This window comes from Mixophyes fleayi, chromosome 10, assembly GCF_038048845.1.
Source record: "Mixophyes fleayi isolate aMixFle1 chromosome 10, aMixFle1.hap1, whole genome shotgun sequence".
NCBI lineage: Eukaryota > Metazoa > Chordata > Amphibia > Anura > Limnodynastidae > Mixophyes > Mixophyes fleayi.
In genome coordinates, this window is record NC_134411.1 from 16157205 (window position 1) to 16170668 (window position 13464).

General features: G+C 36.2%; 8 non-coding genes across 8 annotated transcripts; all 8 read right to left on the reverse strand.

Moving 5' to 3' along the window:
* Positions 1 to 480: 480 nt before the first annotated feature.
* On the reverse strand, positions 481 to 562 carry TRNAS-GCU (transfer RNA serine (anticodon GCU)). Its single transcript has one exon. It is a non-coding gene; the product is annotated as a tRNA-Ser (tRNA).
* A 1060-nt stretch (positions 563 to 1622) lies between these two features.
* TRNAS-GCU (transfer RNA serine (anticodon GCU)) lies at positions 1623 to 1704 on the reverse strand. Its single transcript has one exon. It is a non-coding gene; the product is annotated as a tRNA-Ser (tRNA).
* Positions 1705 to 2764: 1060 nt separating this feature from the next.
* On the reverse strand, positions 2765 to 2846 carry TRNAS-GCU (transfer RNA serine (anticodon GCU)). The gene has a single exon. It is a non-coding gene; the product is annotated as a tRNA-Ser (tRNA).
* Positions 2847 to 3907: 1061 nt separating this feature from the next.
* TRNAS-GCU (transfer RNA serine (anticodon GCU)) lies at positions 3908 to 3989 on the reverse strand. Its single transcript has one exon. It is a non-coding gene; the product is annotated as a tRNA-Ser (tRNA).
* A 1061-nt stretch (positions 3990 to 5050) lies between these two features.
* Positions 5051 to 5132, reverse strand: TRNAS-GCU (transfer RNA serine (anticodon GCU)). The gene has a single exon. It is a non-coding gene; the product is annotated as a tRNA-Ser (tRNA).
* Positions 5133 to 6192: 1060 nt separating this feature from the next.
* Positions 6193 to 6274, reverse strand: TRNAS-GCU (transfer RNA serine (anticodon GCU)). Its single transcript has one exon. It is a non-coding gene; the product is annotated as a tRNA-Ser (tRNA).
* A 1060-nt stretch (positions 6275 to 7334) lies between these two features.
* TRNAS-GCU (transfer RNA serine (anticodon GCU)) lies at positions 7335 to 7416 on the reverse strand. The gene has a single exon. It is a non-coding gene; the product is annotated as a tRNA-Ser (tRNA).
* A 1060-nt stretch (positions 7417 to 8476) lies between these two features.
* On the reverse strand, positions 8477 to 8558 carry TRNAS-GCU (transfer RNA serine (anticodon GCU)). Its single transcript has one exon. It is a non-coding gene; the product is annotated as a tRNA-Ser (tRNA).
* Between the last annotated feature and the right edge of the window lie 4906 nt (positions 8559 to 13464).

Here is a 13464-nt window from a genome sequence, read left to right on the forward strand (position 1 = left end):
CAAAAGCATATTTAGATGGCAGTAACTAACCTGTGAAGGGTGGATTTGCAACACACCTTGTACTGCCCAATAGATGTGCAGTATATCACTTCAAAACAATCGGTTTTCAAGGAAAAGTCTGGTTCTTTAATCCCAAGAAGATTCCAGACATAAGGCACTGGTATAATAGCTGCTGAAAAATGTGTATTAGAAAGTTACTTTCTCAGGATCAATTAGAAATTAATCACTTTTAAGGTCAAGGTAGAATGCAGGGAAAAATGTAGTTTTCAGTTCCATGGGACCTACAAAATAGTGTCAAGAATTGTATTTCTACAAAGGAAATCTTTATGTTACTTGAGTAATCTTGGAGGTTAAATACTGTTTTCACTTCTATCAATTTTGAGTAGAATTGGATTTTGATTGGATTTGATTTCTTCGAACATATTCTTCTATTTTAGCCCGTTGGGGCCGTTTTGAATAAAATTTGCAGGTAACTCAGGACGACGAGAATGGGATTCGAACCCATGCGTGCAGAGCACAATGGATTAGCAGTCCATCACCTTAACCACTCGGCCACCTCGTCCTACTTATTTTTTAGACTGCGTCTTTTTCGAACATTTTTTGGAGAAACTCCTTTTAGACTGATGTTAAATTGAAATGTAGTGAGTTGTCTAGCTTTGAAGTGAATGCATTTTACCTATTTAGACTCTCATCGTTATCACAGGGACTGGAAATAAATCCACTCATAACTGAGCCTTTGCATGATGATCATTTATACTACTTTCAGTTGAAATATATTTTTGAACTACCTCTACCATGATGGTGCACCATCACAGACACAAATTCATATCTGATATAGCTGGTAACATGACTTATGCTGATATTAGAGTGATAGAGTTCACTAAATGTTTGCATGAGTGTCCTTAATGAAAAGACTGACAATAAATAACAGGAGTTGAGTTTGAATCTCAGCAGATCCTTTATTTGTGTCTTTCAACATCACAATTTGATGTTTGCTGCCATTGTAGAAGAAAAAAAGACAGTCATCCATGAATATGACATGCCAACTTCCATTATTCCGTCTTCAACTACACTTCCTTAATGGACTAGATTCTGATGCAACTTTGTTCATCTTCTTGCTTTTTGACTCTGAAATCATTATACAAAAGCATATTTAGATGGCAGTAACTAACCTGTGAAGGGTGGATTTGCAACACACCTTGTACTGCCCAATAGATGTGCAGTATATCACTTCAAAACAATCGGTTTTCAAGGAAAAGTCTGGTTCTTTAATCCCAAGAAGATTCCAGACATAAGGCACTGGTATAATAGCTGCTGAAAAATGTGTATTAGAAAGTTACTTTCTCAGGATCAATTAGAAATCAATCACTTTTAAGGTCAAGGTAGAATGCAGGGAAAAATGTAGTTTTCAGTTCCATGGGACCTACAAAATAGTGTCAAGAATTGTATTTCTACAAAGGAAATCTTTATGTTACTTGAGTAATCTTGGAGGTTAAATACTGTTTTCACTTCTATCAATTTTGAGTAGAATTGGATTTTGATTGGATTTGATTTCTTCGAACATATTCTTCTTTTTTAGCCCGTTGGGGCCGTTTTGAATAAAATTTGCAGGTAACTCAGGACGACGAGAATGGGATTCGAACCCATGCGTGCAGAGCACAATGGATTAGCAGTCCATCGCCTTAACCACTCGGCCACCTCGTCCTACTTATTTTTTAGACTGCGTCTTTTTCGAACATTTTTTGGAGAAACTCCTTTTAGACTGATGTTAAATTGAAATGTAGTGAGTTATCTAGCTTTGAAGTGAATGCATTTTACCTATTTAGATTCTCATCGTTATCACAGGGACTGGATATAAATCCACTCGTAACTGAGCCTTTGCTTGATGATCATTTATACTACTTTCAGTTGAAATATATTTTTGAACTACCTCTACCATGATGGTGCACCATCACAGACACAAATTCATATCTGATATAGCTGGTAACATGACTTATGCTGATATTAGAGTGATAGAGTTCACTAAATGTTTGCATGAGTGTCCTTAATGAAAAGACTGACAATAAATAACAGGAGTTGAGTTTGAATCTCAGCAGATCCTTTATTTGTGTCTTTCAACATCACAATTTGATGTTTGCTGCCATTGTAGAAGAAAAAAAGACAGTCATCCATGAATATGACATGCCAACTTCCATTATTCCGTCTTCAACTACACTTCCTTAATGGACTAGATTCTGATGCAACTTTGTTCATCTTCTTGCTTTTTGACTCTGAAATCATTATACAAAAGCATATTTAGATGGCAGTAACTAACCTGTGAAGGGTGGATTTGCAACACACCTTGTACTGCCCAATAGATGTGCAGTATATCACTTCAAAACAATCGGTTTTCAAGGAAAAGTCTGGTTCTTTAATCCCAAGAAGATTCCAGACATAAGGCACTGGTATAATAGCTGCTGAAAAATGTGTATTAGAAAGTTACTTTCTCAGGATCAATTAGAAATCAATCACTTTTAAGGTCAAGGTAGAATGCAGGGAAAAATTTAGTTTTCAGTTCCATGGGACCTACAAAATAGTGTCAAGAATTGTATTTCTACAAAGGAAATCTTTATGTTACTTGAGTAATCTTGGAGGTTAAATACTGTTTTCACTTCTATCAATTTTGAGTAGAATTGGATTTTGATTGGATTTGATTTCTTCGAACATATTCTTCTTTTTTAGCCCGTTGGGGCCGTTTTGAATAAAATTTGCAGGTAACTCAGGACGACGAGGATGGGATTCGAACCCATGCGTGCAGAGCACAATGGATTAGCAGTCCATCGCCTTAACCACTCGGCCACCTCGTCCTACTTTTTTTTTTTTACAGCGTTTTTTTCCAACATTTTTTGGAGAAACTCCTTTTAGACTGATGTTAAATTGAAATGTAGTGAGTTGTCTAGCTTTGAAGTGAATGCATTTTACCTATTTAGATTCTCATCGTTATCACAGGGACTGGATATAAATCCACTCGTAACTGAGCCTTTGCTTGATGATCATTTATACTACTTTCAGTTGAAATATATTTTTGAACTACCTCTACCATGATGGTGCACCATCACAGACACAAATTCATATCTGATATAGCTGGTAACATGACTTATGCTGATATTAGAGTGATAGAGTTCACTAAATGTTTGCATGAGTGTCCTTAATGAAAAGACTGACAATAAATAACAGGAGTTGAGTTTGAATCTCAGCAGATCCTTTATTTGTGTCTTTCAACATCACAATTTGATGTTTGCTGCCATTGTAGAAGAAAAAAAGACAGTCATCCATGAATATGACATGCCAACTTCCATTATTCCGTCTTCAACTACACTTCCTTAATGGACTAGATTCTGATGCAACTTTGTTCATCTTCTTGCTTTTTGACTCTGAAATCATTATACAAAAGCATATTTAGATGGCAGTAACTAACCTGTGAAGGGTGGATTTGCAACACACCTTGTACTGCCCAATAGATGTGCAGTATATCACTTCAAAACAATCGGTTTTCAAGGAAAAGTCTGGTTCTTTAATCCCAAGAAGATTCCAGACATAAGGCACTGGTATAATAGCTGCTGAAAAATGTGTATTAGAAAGTTACTTTCTCAGGATCAATTAGAAATCAATCACTTTTAAGGTCAAGGTAGAATGCAGGGAAAAATTTAGTTTTCAGTTCCATGGGACCTACAAAATAGTGTCAAGAATTGTATTTCTACAAAGGAAATCTTTATGTTACTTGAGTAATCTTGGAGGTTAAATACTGTTTTCACTTCTATCAATTTTGAGTAGAATTGGATTTTGATTGGATTTGATTTCTTCGAACATATTCTTCTTTTTTAGCCCGTTGGGGCCGTTTTGAATAAAATTTGCAGGTAACTCAGGACGACGAGGATGGGATTCGAACCCATGCGTGCAGAGCACAATGGATTAGCAGTCCATCGCCTTAACCACTCGGCCACCTCGTCCTACTTTTTTTTTTTTACAGCGTTTTTTTCCAACATTTTTTGGAGAAACTCCTTTTAGACTGATGTTAAATTGAAATGTAGTGAGTTGTCTAGCTTTGAAGTGAATGCATTTTACCTATTTAGATTCTCATCGTTATCACAGGGACTGGATATAAATCCACTCGTAACTGAGCCTTTGCTTGATGATCATTTATACTACTTTCAGTTGAAATATATTTTTGAACTACCTCTACCATGATGGTGCACCATCACAGACACAAATTCATATCTGATATAGCTGGTAACATGACTTATGCTGATATTAGAGTGATAGAGTTCACTAAATGTTTGCATGAGTGTCCTTAATGAAAAGACTGACAATAAATAACAGGAGTTGAGTTTGAATCTCAGCAGATCCTTTATTTGTGTCTTTCAACATCACAATTTGATGTTTGCTGCCATTGTAGAAGAAAAAAAGACAGTCATCCATGAATATGACATGCCAACTTCCATTATTCCGTCTTCAACTACACTTCCTTAATGGACTAGATTCTGATGCAACTTTGTTCATCTTCTTGCTTTTTGACTCTGAAATCATTATACAAAAGCATATTTAGATGGCAGTAACTAACCTGTGAAGGGTGGATTTGCAACACACCTTGTACTGCCCAATAGATGTGCAGTATATCACTTCAAAACAATCGGTTTTCAAGGAAAAGTCTGGTTCTTTAATCCCAAGAAGATTCCAGACATAAGGCACTGGTATAATAGCTGCTGAAAAATGTGTATTAGAAAGTTACTTTCTCAGGATCAATTAGAAATCAATCACTTTTAAGGTCAAGGTAGAATGCAGGGAAAAATGTAGTTTTCAGTTCCATGGGACCTACAAAATAGTGTCAAGAATTGTATTTCTACAAAGGAAATCTTTATGTTACTTGAGTAATCTTGGAGGTTAAATACTGTTTTCACTTCTATCAATTTTGAGTAGAATTGGATTTTGATTGGATTTGATTTCTTCGAACATATTCTTCTTTTTTAGCCCGTTGGGGCCGTTTTGAATAAAATTTGCAGGTAACTCAGGACGACGAGGATGGGATTCGAACCCATGCGTGCAGAGCACAATGGATTAGCAGTCCATCGCCTTAACCACTCGGCCACCTCGTCCTACGTATTTTTTAGACTGCGTCTTTTTCGAACATTTTTTGGAGAAACTCCTTTTAGACTGATGTTAAATTGAAATGTAGTGAGTTATCTAGCTTTGAAGTGAATGCATTTTACCTATTTAGATTCTCATCGTTATCACAGGGACTGGATATAAATCCACTCGTAACTGAGCCTTTGCTTGATGATCATTTATACTACTTTCAGTTGAAATATATTTTTGAACTACCTCTACCATGATGGTGCACCATCACAGACACAAATTCATATCTGATATAGCTGGTAACATGACTTATGCTGATATTGGAGTGATAGAGTTCACTAAATGTTTGCATGAGTGTCCTTAATGAAAAGACTGACAATAAATAACAGGAGTTGAGTTTGAATCTCAGCAGATCCTTTATTTGTGTCTTTCAACATCACAATTTGATCTTTGCTGCCATTGTAGAAGAAAAAAAGACAGTCATCCATGAATATGACATGCCAACTTCCATTATTCCGTCTTCAACTACACTTCCTTAATAGACTAGATTCTGATGCAACTTTGTTCATCTTCTTGCTTTTTGACTCTGAAATCATTATACAAAAGCATATTTAGATGGCAGTAACTAACCTGTGAAGGGTGGATTTGCAACACACCTTGTACTGCCCAATAGATGTGCAGTATATCACTTCAAAACAATCGGTTTTCAAGGAAAAGTCTGGTTCTTTAATCCCAAGAAGATTCCAGACATAAGGCACTGGTATAGTAGCGGATGAAAAATGTGTATTAGAAAGTTACTTTCTCAGGATCAATTAGAAATCAATCACTTTTAAGGTCAAGGTAGAATGCAGGGAAAAATGTAGTTTTCAGTTCCATGGGACCTACAAAATAGTGTCAAGAATTGTATTTCTACAAAGGAAATCTTTATGTTACTTGAGTAATCTTGGAGGTTAAATACTGTTTTCACTTCTATCAATTTTGAGTAGAATTGGATTTTGATTGGATTTGATTTCTTCGAACATATTCTTCTATTTTAGCCCGTTGGGGCCGTTTTGAATAAAATTTGCAGGTAACTCAGGACGACGAGGATGGGGTTCGAACCCATGCGTGCAGAGCACAATGGATTAGCAGTCCATCACCTTAACCACTCGGCCACCTCGTCCTACTTATGTTTTAGACTGCGTCTTTTTCGAACATTTTTTGGAGAAACTCCTTTTAGACTGATGTTAAATTGAAATGTAGTGAGTTATCTAGCTTTGAAGTGAATGCATTTTACCTATTTAGATTCTCATCGTTATCACAGGGACTGGATATAAATCCACTCGTAACTGAGCCTTTGCTTGATGATCATTTATACTACTTTCAGTTGAAATATATTTTTGAACTACCTCTACCATGATGGTGCACCATCACAGACACAAATTCATATCTGATATAGCTGGTAACATGACTTATGCTGATATTGGAGTGATAGAGTTCACTAAATGTTTGCATGAGTGTCCTTAATGAAAAGACTGACAATAAATAACAGGAGTTGAGTTTGAATCTCAGCAGATCCTTTATTTGTGTCTTTCAACATCACAATTTGATCTTTGCTGCCATTGTAGAAGAAAAAAAGACAGTCATCCATGAATATGACATGCCAACTTCCATTATTCCGTCTTCAACTACACTTCCTTAATAGACTAGATTCTGATGCAACTTTGTTCATCTTCTTGCTTTTTGACTCTGAAATCATTATACAAAAGCATATTTAGATGGCAGTAACTAACCTGTGAAGGGTGGATTTGCAACACACCTTGTACTGCCCAATAGATGTGCAGTATATCACTTCAAAACAATCGGTTTTCAAGGAAAAGTCTGGTTCTTTAATCCCAAGAAGATTCCAGACATAAGGCACTGGTATAATAGCTGCTGAAAAATGTGTATTAGAAAGTTACTTTCTCAGGATCAATTAGAAATCAATCACTTTTAAGGTCAAGGTAGAATGCAGGGAAAAATGTAGTTTTCAGTTCCATGGGACCTACAAAATAGTGTCAAGAATTGTATTTCTACAAAGGAAATCTTTATGTTACTTGAGTAATCTTGGAGGTTAAATACTGTTTTCACTTCTATCAATTTTGAGTAGAATTGGATTTTGATTGGATTTGATTTCTTCGAACATATTCTTCTATTTTAGCCCGTTGGGGCCGTTTTGAATAAAATTTGCAGGTAACTCAGGACGACGAGAATGGGATTCGAACCCATGCGTGCAGAGCACAATGGATTAGCAGTCCATCACCTTAACCACTCAGCCACCTCGTCCTACTTATGTTTTAGACTGCGTCTTTTTCGAACATTTTTTGGAGAAACTCCTTTTAGACTGATGTTAAATTGAAATGTAGTGAGTTATCTAGCTTTGAAGTGAATGCATTTTACCTATTTAGATTCTCATCGTTATCACAGGGACTGGATATAAATCCACTCGTAACTGAGCCTTTGCTTGATGATCATTTATACTACTTTCAGTTGAAATATATTTTTGAACTACCTCTACCATGATGGTGCACCATCACAGACACAAATTCATATCTGATATAGCTGGTAACATGACTTATGCTGATATTGGAGTGATAGAGTTCACTAAATGTTTGCATGAGTGTCCTTAATGAAAAGACTGACAATAAATAACAGGAGTTGAGTTTGAATCTCAGCAGATCCTTTATTTGTGTCTTTCAACATCACAATTTGATCTTTGCTGCCATTGTAGAAGAAAAAAAGACAGTCATCCATGAATATGACATGCCAACTTCCATTATTCCGTCTTCAACTACACTTCCTTAATAGACTAGATTCTGATGCAACTTTGTTCATCTTCTTGCTTTTTGACTCTGAAATCATTATACAAAAGCATATTTAGATGGCAGTAACTAACCTGTGAAGGGTGGATTTGCAACACACCTTGTACTGCCCAATAGATGTGCAGTATATCACTTCAAAACAATCGGTTTTCAAGGAAAAGTCTGGTTCTTTAATCCCAAGAAGATTCCAGACATAAGGCACTGGTATAATAGCTGCTGAAAAATGTGTATTAGAAAGTTACTTTCTCAGGATCAATTAGAAATCAATCACTTTTAAGGTCAAGGTAGAATGCAGGGAAAAATGTAGTTTTCAGTTCCATGGGACCTACAAAATAGTGTCAAGAATTGTATTTCTACAAAGGAAATCTTTATGTTACTTGAGTAATCTTGGAGGTTAAATACTGTTTTCACTTCTATCAATTTTGAGTAGAATTGGATTTTGATTGGATTTGATTTCTTCGAACATATTCTTCTTTTTTAGCCCGTTGGGGCCGTTTTGAATAAAATTTGCAGGTAACTCAGGACGACGAGGATGGGGTTCGAACCCATGCGTGCAGAGCACAATGGATTAGCAGTCCATCGCTTTAACCACTCGGCCACCTTGTCCTACTTTTTTTTTTTTACAGCGTTTTTTTCCAACATTTTTTGGAGAAACTCCTTTTAGACTGATGTTAAATTGAAATGTAGTGAGTTGTCTAGCTTTGAAGTGAATGCATTTTACCTATTTAGATTCTCATCATTATCACAGGGACTGGATATAAATCCACTCGTAACTGAGCCTTTGCTTGATGATCATTTATACTACTTTCAGTTGAAATATATTTTTGAACTACCTCTACCATGATGGTGCACCATCACAGACACAAATTCATATCTGATATAGCTGGTTAATAACATGACTTATGCTGATATTAGAGTGATAGAGTTCACTAAATGTTTGCATGAGTGTCCTTAATGAAAAGACTGACAATAAATAACAGGAGTTGAGTTTGAATCTCAGCAGATCCTTTATTTGTGTCTTTCAACATCACAATTTGATGTTTGCTGCCATTGTAGAAGAAAAAAAGACAGTCATCCATGAATATGACATGCCAACTTCCATTATTCCGTCTTCAACTACACTTCCTTAATGGACTAGATTCTGATGCAACTTTGTTCATCTTCTTGCTTTTTGACTCTGAAATCATTATACAAAAGCATATTTAGATGGCAGTAACTAACCTGTGAAGGGTGGATTTGCAACACACCTTGTACTGCCCAATAGATGTGCAGTATATCACTTCAAAACAATCGGTTTTCAAGGAAAAGTCTGGTTCTTTAATCCCAAGAAGATTCCAGACATAAGGCACTGGTATAGTAGCGGATGAAAAATGTGTATTAGAAAGTTACTTTCTCAGGATCAATTAGAAATCAATCACTTTTAAGGTCAAGGTAGAATGCAGGGAAAAATGTAGTTTTCAGTTCCATGGGACCTACAAAATAGTGTCAAGAATTGTATTTCTACAAAGGAAATCTTTATGTTACTTGAGTAATCTTGGAGGTTAAATACTGTTTTCACTTCTATCAATTTTGAGTAGAATTGGATTTTGACTGTATTTGAACTGTTTGAACATATTCTTCTTTTTTAGCCCGTTGGGGCCATTTTGAGTAAAATTAGCAGGTAACTTAGGACGACGAGGATGGGATTTGAACCGCTGTATGCAGAACACAATGGAGTCCATCGCCTTAACCACTCGGCCACCTCATCCTACTAGTTTTTTAGACAGCGTTTTTTTCCAACATTTTTTGGAGAAACTCCTTTTAGACTGCTGTTAAATTGAAATGTAGTGAGTTGTCTAGCTTTGAAGTGAATGCATTTTACCTATTTAGATTCTCATCGTTATCACAGGGACTGGATATAAATCCACTCGTAACTGAGCCTTTGCTTGATGATCATTTATACTACTTTCAGTTGATATATATTTTTGAACTACCTCTACCATGATGGTGCACCATCACAGACACAAATTCGTATGTGATATAGCTGGTTAATAATATGACTTATGCTGATATTAGAGTGATTGAGTTTCACTAATGTGTTGATGAGTTTCCTTAATGAAAAGACTGACAATAAATAACAGGATTTGAGTTTACCTCCTAAGCTGAGGGATGTCATTGCAACATGGCTTATCCCACTTGGACTCTCCTGAGGATATGTCATTTGTGATAATGCCACCAATATTGTGAGAGCTTTACAGCGGGGAGAATTCCATCACATTCCCTGTTTTGCTCACACAATCAAATTGGTACGATCTGATATGAAACTAAGCAATTCCGCTAACTATGTAAGACTTGTAGATCAAGCCCTTTATTCGCTTTGCTAGGATCCAAGATTTATCAACATCTTGAAATCAGATCACTACTTTTGGCATTTGTGAATGATCCTAGGTTAAGTGCTATGTCTTCTTTATTTTTCCAGCTGACCCAGATCTCAAGAGATGCAATCAGCTCCTGATCAGCAAACTGACAGCTCAAGTGGTACATGAACCAAGAACTCATCCTACCTCAGTTTCTTTGGCAACTGCTGCTAGGAAAAAACTTAGCTTTCCCAAAACACCCAGTGGTGATGCAGATGAGTCAACATTTTGACATTTGGTCTGGTGTAAAAGACTTGCCCAAAAATCGTGACAACACTGTCGTAAAATGAACTCCAAACTCCACCGGGAAGGCCATTACCATCAATTACATCAAAGTACACAGACTTCTGTAATGGTGGATTCCAGCGGGAATGAATTAGTATTTTGTGAGGATGAAGTACACACTGATGAAGGTGAAGATGATAACAATGTAGATGGCAGGTGCTGGGATCTAGCTGAGAGAAGGGAGCTAGCTGATGCTGGTATGCTTGTTAATATTTTGGGAAGAATGGCATGTTGGCAATTTTATGTTTTTCTACAGTAAAGTTTCACCTTTATTAGAAAGGTGGGTTTTTTTTAAACAAACTTTTTTTTACATATTTGTTTCCCTGACTTAAAACCACTGTGCACTGGAACATAGGCTTTAGCACATGATGTAGAGGGATTAGTATCATCATGACTGAGACTGGAGAGGGACAAGAACACTGCCACCCCTCCTGTTGCTGTATGAGCTATGGCACAGTAGAATGTCACTGGAGACTTTGAAAAACATTGCCAGTCCTAATATTTGAATTTCTGTTTCAGCACTAAACACTGCCACCTCTCATATTTCTGGGTGAGCTATGGCACAGTACAACGTGACTGCAGATTTTGAAGAACATTGACAGCCCTGCTATTTCTATTTCAGCAATGACAAATAGCAATGGAGCAATGGATCTCTCCTGTTTCGGTGTGAGATATAATAGCACAGTACAATGTGACTACAGATGTTGAAGAACACTGAGAGCTCTATTACTTCAATTTCAGCAATGATAATTAGCAATGGGGCAATGGACCTCTCCTGTTTCTGTGTGAGCTATAATAACACAGCACAATGTGACTGCAGATTTTGAAGAACATTGACACCCCTATTATTTCTGTTTCAGCAATGAAAATTAGCAATGGAGTAGTGGACCTCTCCTGTTTCTGTGTGAGCTATAACTCAGTAGAATGTCACTGGGTCTTTTAAGAAAACTGCCATCTCTCCTCTTTATGTTTTAGATATCTCTCTGTGAAATGGTGCTGGATCACGGTAGAGGGCGGTACTTATAGAATCCAAAACTCGTGATATCCGACGACGCAAAAATTACGTTTTGCCGATATATGTATCTGCTATCAAAATGGACCTTTACCTCTGTCTGTGTGTATTTTAGGGAATTTAGACTGTAAGCTCCAATGGGGCACGGACTGATGTGAGTGAGTTCTCTGTACAGTGCTGGAGAGTTAGTGGTGCTATATAAATAGCTGATGATGTTGGACATTTCTATTTGTGTGTCTAAGTATAAGTTCAAAAAAGCTTCATTATGCTGGCCACCATAAGATATATTATGTCCTCTGATTACCGCTTTCCAGGTTTACCAGAATCACATCCAATGTTCTTGATGCTCTGTGCTGTTTGCATGTTTCATAGAAGTTGCTTAATGAGTTGCAATTCTCCACTGTCTGTGAGAGTCTAATCTATCCGGGTCTTTAACTTTTTGCAATTTTATCATTTACAAAACACAGGAAGGAAGAATAACTCATTTTGACTTGACAACTGGCACACTTCTGAATCCATAGCTACAAATTCTATTAAGGAGGAATCAATAGATGCAAATTAATGAAGGTCAAAGCAGCATGAACAGCCAATTCCATAGTTTGCGTCTGATTGGATGAGTGCAGAATTTTTTTTCTTATTGACCGATCTAAGCCAGTTAAGCGCATTCATTCGCTCCGCTAGCAGCAAGTCTTAAAGTTATCTTATCATTTTTTATTTATTTTTTCAATCCCTATGAACTACTTCAGGACTGAAGAAAGAAGATTCCCTGTGAAATTTAGTAGACTAATATAGGAGGTAAAAGAGAGCTTTTGGATAGTGTTCATCTTAATTCAAATATTTAAAAAAATGTTTTCTATGTTTTTTACTATTGAGTAAACAAAAGAAAAAACTGTGCTATATGATATGTATGAATACATATCCATATGGAAAAATTTATAATTAATATAAAGAGATGACTTTATGCAAATACTCAACACTTTAATAAATAAATATATAAATAATTTAAAGAGCTTTTAGTTCCGAATTAAGCCTTATTTTTCTATTTGTAGTGTTTATTGTGTTTTTTATTGTTCCTGTATGTGATTAGCTGCTGATTTTACATTTAGGCGTATATTTACTAAACTGAGGGTTTGAAAAAGTGGAGATGTTGCCTATAGCAACCAATCAGATTCTAGTTGTTAGTTTGTAGAATGCACTAAATAAAGGAATGTGATTGGTTTCTATAGGCAACATCTCCACTTTTTTCAAACCAGCAGTTTGGCAAATATAGCCCTTAGTCCATAAACTACCCAGTTTTTCTGAATACATTATTTCTTTTGTTTTTATTGTGTTTGTATAGCCTTATATTATTTATATGTTTATCTATTAAAGTGTTGAGTATTTGTTCTGGACAGAAGTGGGGGAGTGTAATCAATCGACAGGGATTCAGTCCCCAATGATGTACCTGAAAATGTGTCTATCTCTTGAATTTTTCCTGGGCAGATCTTCCTCCCAATATCTAATATATAAATGTCTAGTGGCGTGTGTTAGTCTGTCTGTCTGTCTGTGTGTGTGTGTGTGTGTGTGTGTGTGTGTGTGTGTGTGTGTGTGTGTGGAAAAAATAAAACCAAGCTGCAGCGCCACCTGCTGGGCGGAGTTATACACTGACCTACTAAATTCTTAGTGTGTGTGGAAAAAAAATTCAGAAAGGGCTGAAATTTGGTATACTAAGATGTTTTTAATTTGTTAATTTAATTTGTTAATTGTTAAAAGTGTTTATAAAGATTTAAAAAAAAAATATATATATTTCTTGAAGGAGAAGTGACAGTTGGGAGTGGTT